This window comes from Gossypium hirsutum, chromosome A05, assembly GCF_007990345.1.
Source record: "Gossypium hirsutum isolate 1008001.06 chromosome A05, Gossypium_hirsutum_v2.1, whole genome shotgun sequence".
Lineage (NCBI taxonomy): Eukaryota > Viridiplantae > Streptophyta > Magnoliopsida > Malvales > Malvaceae > Gossypium > Gossypium hirsutum.
Genome location: NC_053428.1, coordinates 30,573,133 through 30,579,774, shown reverse-complemented (window position 1 = coordinate 30,579,774; position 6,642 = coordinate 30,573,133). Strand labels below are relative to the sequence as shown.

The 6,642-nt window shown below is 30.7% G+C and overlaps 1 long non-coding RNA gene across 1 annotated transcript; it reads left to right on the top strand.

The window, feature by feature from the left end:
* Positions 1 to 970, top strand: LOC121229043 (uncharacterized). Its single transcript, XR_005926475.1, has 2 exons — positions 1 to 350; positions 679 to 970. It is a non-coding gene; the product is annotated as an uncharacterized lncRNA (long non-coding RNA).
* The last annotated feature ends 5,672 nt before the right edge of the window (positions 971 to 6,642 follow it).

Below are 6,642 nucleotides of genomic sequence, written 5' to 3'. Positions count from 1 at the left end.
TGCAAAACGGCACCGTTTTATTCCTGCATATAAACCCTTTTTTAAAAAAAAAATTTCATTCTGCTGCCTTTTTTCTTAAAAAACTTTAAACGACTCTCCCCCTTTTCTTTGCTAGGGTTTCAACCCGACCTTGGGCCCCGTCGCCGGTGTACCACTCCCCACCGCGGTCCCACCGTGGCCGGTGGCCGAGGTCACGCAAAAAAGGGGGTTTAACCCTCATTTCTTCGTATTTTAAGGGGCCAAATCTTCCCGACCCAACTTCCGAAGAATGAGAACTCCGACCCCTTTTTAGATCCAACCTCAACGACAGAGAAAGGGACTTCCGACGATGAGACCGCAGGGTGACTCAAGTAAATCTTCCCTTCTTCCTTTTTTATTATTTAAAATAGATTTATAATAAAAGGTAAAAAATAAAAAATAAAAATAAAAGGAACGAAAAGAACACAAGAAAAATAGAAATAAAAAATAACATTTTTCTTCTGTTTTGCTTTTGATTGCTTAATATGCGTGTAAACCTTACAACGTTTGGTCTCTGGGCTTATATAGCCGAAAAATATACTTGATTTAATATTATTACTATTGCCTATGCCTTTTCTATTTTCTTGCTTTGTTTCTGCTCTGTTTTCGCCTTTTTGCTCTGTTGCCTTGTTTTGTTTCCTTTTTTGCTTTCTTTTGCAGGCACACAATGGGTCAATGGGGCTGTAGATGGCTGTTTAGGTGCAACATTGCAGGCAAAGCCGAGCCTTGGGCTGTGTGCGTGCCGAGGGCACACATGGAAGGGGGATGGCGCAAAGGAGATTCAGAAACCCTAGGGTTTCTGAATTGTTTTAGGCTCTTGGGCCTTTTGGGCCTGTAGGAACTTGGGGTAATGAGTCTGTAAAGTTTGGGTTAGGTTTTTTTTTGTATTTTTTGGGTTTTTTAATAGGTCTTGTAAAAACAATGGACTTTTATATTGTTATTTTGGTTTTAATTTTGTTTTTGGGTTGGTCGGTTTAGGCTTTTATTGTCCCGGGATAAATTGGCCTGCTACAAATTTCCTTGCTACGTTTTTCATTTATTTTTCTCTCATAAAAAAATTCACTTAAAATTGAATTAAAAAGTGATTTAAAACTAGTCTTTGTAAAATTGAATTTAAAAACTCATTTTAAATAAAGTTTGAAGATAAGTTTTTTAATTTAAATATTTATCTTGTGGATTCTCTGCATTATATTATCTTTAATTAAAATAGGTATATTGATGAAAATAAATAAATAAATCCTTAAATCATTTGTATTTTTTTTAAAAAAAACTATATTTTAAATTAATGTTTTCTTAATTTTACAATTTACCTTCTTATAAAGTGAAGAGATAAATATCATATTTTGTTTTAATATTTATCACCGAAAGTCCTATTTAAAACTTTTAAAGATTTATGTGAGTTTGTATTGCATTGAAATTGAATATGTGACAAGACTGAAATAAACTTTTATAATGACATGGGTAGTTTTAAAAAAAATTGATGTAGTTTAACGAGAATTTGTAATCTAATATATATTTGATAATAGTTTATTGAGTCTTAGTTCAATTGGCATAGATATTGTTAACAATGTAGGAGGACGTAGGTTCGAGTGCGCTGAAGTGTATTATCCTCCTATTTATAGGTAATTCTAGCATTGTGATAAAAAAAGCACAAAGTCATCTCCATAACTGGCATTTATCTAATAACTAGGTGAGTTTGAATACAGATGGTTCGGTTAGGTTTAACGAGGGCTTTACAATAGATGGTGGTTGTGTGAGGGATTATAATGGTGAGTGGATTATTGGGTTGCTATATATTTGGGTAATTGCATTGTATTAGAGGCAGAGCTTTGGGGCATACTAGACAAGTTGAACATTATTTTGGATAGGCATTTCGAGAGGATCTTAATTCAAATGGATAGTATTGAAGCTATTAATATAATCGTGGAAGATTCTTTAGGGAACTCTAATTCTGCCATAATCAAAAAAATTCATCATATTCTAAAGAAGGTAAAGCAATGAAAAATTTAACATATTTCCAAAAAAGTCCTAGCTTTTTTTCTTTAATTTGTTCAAAAAAAATAGATATAAATAAATTTATAATGAGATTATTCATATATATATTTATGATTATTTCATATATGTTAACGTGGATAGTCTCATTTAATGATAAGTTGATGCTCTTATTTAATTAACATGTAATCAAATCATTTAAGTAGCAAAAATGTAAATATATATATTTATTTATTTATTAATTTTAACACTAAAAGTTTCCAAAACACACAACATTCTACCTTTTCAAATTTTATATACTTAATTTTCAAATTAAAAATATAAAAGCTATTAACTTTTACCTTCTATTAAATAGGGTCTTACTTTAATTTTTTATTTAAAAAAATATCAAATTTAAAATTTAAAAGGTTTTATTAAAATTTTTATCTTAAAATTATATATAACCAATTTAAAAATTTTAAATTATCTTTTTAATTATTTAAAAAGTTAAAAATAAAATATAAAAATAACCATTCTTTATAATTTTTAAACTTAAGTACTAAAGAAGTCCTTGTAAAATAATTGAAAAATCAATTGAACTCTTAATCAAAAGTTAGCAACCAGTTCAATCTCTATAATATGATTATCCATCAAAGGCCCTAATGGTTCGTTAAGTGTTGATGTGAGGGAAAATGATGATGTGACAGTTGACCTAACATTTGACGTAGATAACTTAATTGATTTTTAGAGATTATATAAAAATTCTCAAAAGAATTATAAAAATGATAAAAATTATTAAAACTTTATAAAAAATTATAAAAGTAATTTTTTTTAATTTTTAGTAACTCATATAAGTTGTTTATAATTTTTAAATTTTTGTAATATTTTAATAATATCTAATGATTTTTTAAAAGAATTGATAAAAATTACTATTCTTTTTTTTTCCTTCACACCTTGCACTACATTATACCTCACGTCAATCCATTCTTATCAATTTCCTTCACATTTTTTCTCCTCAACCAAAAACATTAATCATCACTCACTTTAAGTTTTCAAACACTAAACTTATTGTTTCTCAGATCCTTTAGTCGACACTCTATACAAGTCCAATAACCATCACAATTCAATGATACGAACTCGTTTCAATGATGATTTGAGTCGTTTAAATTGCCTAATCGTGAATTTGAGTAAGACTTGGTTCGTTTCGAAATGGATGTAAAATAATAGAAAAGCTTCAAATAAGATCTTAAAAGAAAGATAGTAAAGTATGGAATGGGTGATTCGGCTAAGGGTAGAGAATGAACCAACAATATTGAGATTGTTGACCCGAGTCTCAAAGTAGCTCTTAGATGAATTTAGGTTTAGGAAAAATCAACAAAAAATCTTGACTCGCTACCTATGCAAGATAGGAACCATAGGTATATGAACGCCACACCAAAGGTAATAAGTTCGGTTTAACAAAGAACAGATTGACACCACAAGAATACTTGATAAGTCAATTTAGTCCTAAAAGAACAAGGAGAATTGGAAATCTCACAACTTTTAAATTTAGCATAAATTCAACAAAAGTTTTCTTTAAACAAGCTAATTACAAAGTATTAATAGTGCTTACATGAGACCTAGCTGAAAAGTCACATGAATTCAGCTTTAATGTGCGGTTATGAGCTGAATAAAAACTTAATTATTAAGCACAAACTCTTGGAATCTCTAAACCTAAGTAACAACAACTATTAACATGATTTAATGTTTCAATTCAGCTGTTTTAGTTGAACTTGAATGCTTGGGCAGCTGAATAAACACCAGCAACTTGGTTAATGCTCTCCTTTAATTGTTGTCTATTGCTGTTCTTGAATAACTCCTTGGAGAAGAGGAATAGGCTGCCGAAATTTATTGGTGCATAATGCTCTTCTTTAAATGTTGCAATAGCCCCTTGTATGTGACCGATTCCAACTAAAAAGTTGCATTTAACAATTTGTAACCGCCCCTTGTTTGTAACTGATTCTAGCTAAATAGTCACCTACAAGCATTAACAAACACATTAAAACACATTAAATACTTTAAACACATGAAACTTAACTAACTTAATTAATAAACTTAAAACACATGTAACAATAAATTATTCCAGCAATTAAATTAACTAAGATAAGTATTTATTCTAACAACTCAATTAACTAAGTTGAATATTGAGTCCAGCAACTTAATTTAATAACTAAGATGAGTTCAATTAAAAATAAAGTTCAGCAACTCAATTATTAACAAACTAAAATTAAAAGCCTCATTTTGCACTTGGGCCCCTCGAGTTTAGGCCAATCTCAATGTCGTCGAGGTGTATCGAAACATGATGCGGCCGGGATCTCATCATACCCTCCCTCTTGAAGATGATTTGTCCTCAAATCGAGTCATTTGCTCAAGAAAAATTTTTCACCATCACGAACGCCTTTGTTCATGAATTTGACAAAATCGTTTCCAAGAACATGAGAACCATAAATGGTTCGCAAGGGAAGCAGGTTATTTGCATACCCTCCCTCTTTAAAAGGGTACCCCTTAAGATTGTCGGCTACATAAAAATGAAACAAATTTGTGACACTAGAAATTATAAACTCAAAAGAATTTCCTGAAATCTCATTCAAAAATTTAGCAAATGAAACAATGCAGGGATCAAAAACATGATTTGGCTTTACCTTCTCATAATGATTCAACAATTGAACGCTTAATCTAGCGTCAGAATCAAAAATAGAAGTTGATCTTACCGTTGGTCTTACCTTGTTCTTTGATAGAGACAATCTCGAATCACAAATCATTCGAAAGCCATAATCTCATAAGGCAAAATTCCATGGTTCAAGTCCCTTGGACAATGATATAAAATAATATTCACCGGGATCAAAGACAAAGTTTTTGTTTACCACTTCAATTTGATTTGAAAAATTCATGACCGGCATCATGGAAGGAACATGAAGCAAGTGAAACTTGTAATCATGCAAAGAATATGCGAATCCTTTTAGCCATGTCATAGAACAATCTCCGGGATCAAATATTGGATTTTGTCTTTGTAAGGCAACAAAATTTACATGCTTTGTTTTCGAACATAATGATAAAACATCAAACAAGTAAAGACTGTTCACGCATCTATTCACATAGAATTTATGATACTCACCTTTGCTTAACATCAAATTATGAAAACACGTTCCGAGCTTAAAAACATGGTTTTGATCATTCTTGCCAAAATACAGCATAAATTTCTTTTTCACCAATAACTCACATATGCTAAACAAAGAAGATGTAAGCAGATAATCAGTCAAACAATCAAACCTCTTAAATTTCAATCAAATAGGCATAAAAATACATGTGGATTTCGCATTAAGAGTTAAAGAATTCTCATTACCATCGTGATCAAACAGATTGAATGCTTCACACGAAAACTCTTTATCACAAACAATCAAGCTTTGCACATGCCGATTTAGCCTAATTACATAAACAAAATTGCCATCACAAAACTTATCATAGGTAAAACTTTTCATGGCACTAGTTGGAGCAAAATCATTAACAATCAAAAAATGACAGTTAATCGAATTAAGGTGAGGAGTTCTTTCAAAAACTAAGTCTTCAGCAATTTTCTCATCAACATTCAAATGTGATTGTCGTGATTCAATGGCTAAAAACTCATTACCTTGCTTACCTTTAAACACTTGTGGTTTAATGTTAACTTCGACCTTACCTTTCTCGATCAATTGAAACCGCCTCTCTTTGGAAAGGTATTGAAGTTGAAACACATCAATTGAATCTTTAGACACCTGAAAAGAAGAAACAATACGAGGACAACTCGCAGGTTGGTTAGTAAAAACATTCATCGCTTTTTCTAGTTCACTTTCATCTTTTCCACTCGTTTATTTTTCAGGCTCTCTTTTCTTTTCATTAGTCTCCTTTTCTTTTGAAATCTCACTCTCACTCCTTATTTCACTTTCTTTTTCAATAATATCAATCGCTCCACTCACACTTTCGTTTATTTCTTCAATCTCACTCTCCTTTTCAATTTTCTTTTCTTTCTCACACTCTTTCTCTTTTTCATTTTCTTTTTCTTTCATATCTCTTTTTCTTCTTTTAATTTCATTATAAGATCAAGGTAACATGAAAGATTCAGAATGACAAGTTTTCCAACAGAAAGAAGGGAAAGAATCTACATAGGAGTAAAGATCACTTATTCGTGAATGTATCTCCGTGGGCGGGTTCTTTGATGCTTTCGAAACACATTCGCCTCTTCGTAAGTGATTCTCCTTGGATAAATGACTTAATCCTCCTTGAATATTGATTCCAGCAACTTAATTTAATAACTAAGATGAGTTCAATTAAAAATAAAGTACAGCAACTCAATTATTAACAAACTGAAATTAAAAGTCTCATTTTGCACTTGGGCCCCTCGAGTTTAGGCCAATCTCGATGTCGTCGAGGTGTATCCAAACATGATGTGGATGAGATCGCATCATTCAAGCTCCCCACTAAACCAAATCAAACTTTAAAAATAACAAATTTTTCTATAATTTTCTTATATATATTTTTATATTTTTTATTAATTTTCATCATTTTAATTATTTTTATATAAATTTCTATGTTTTTATAGGTTAATTTTTTTTTAAAATCTATAATTTCTAAATTTTT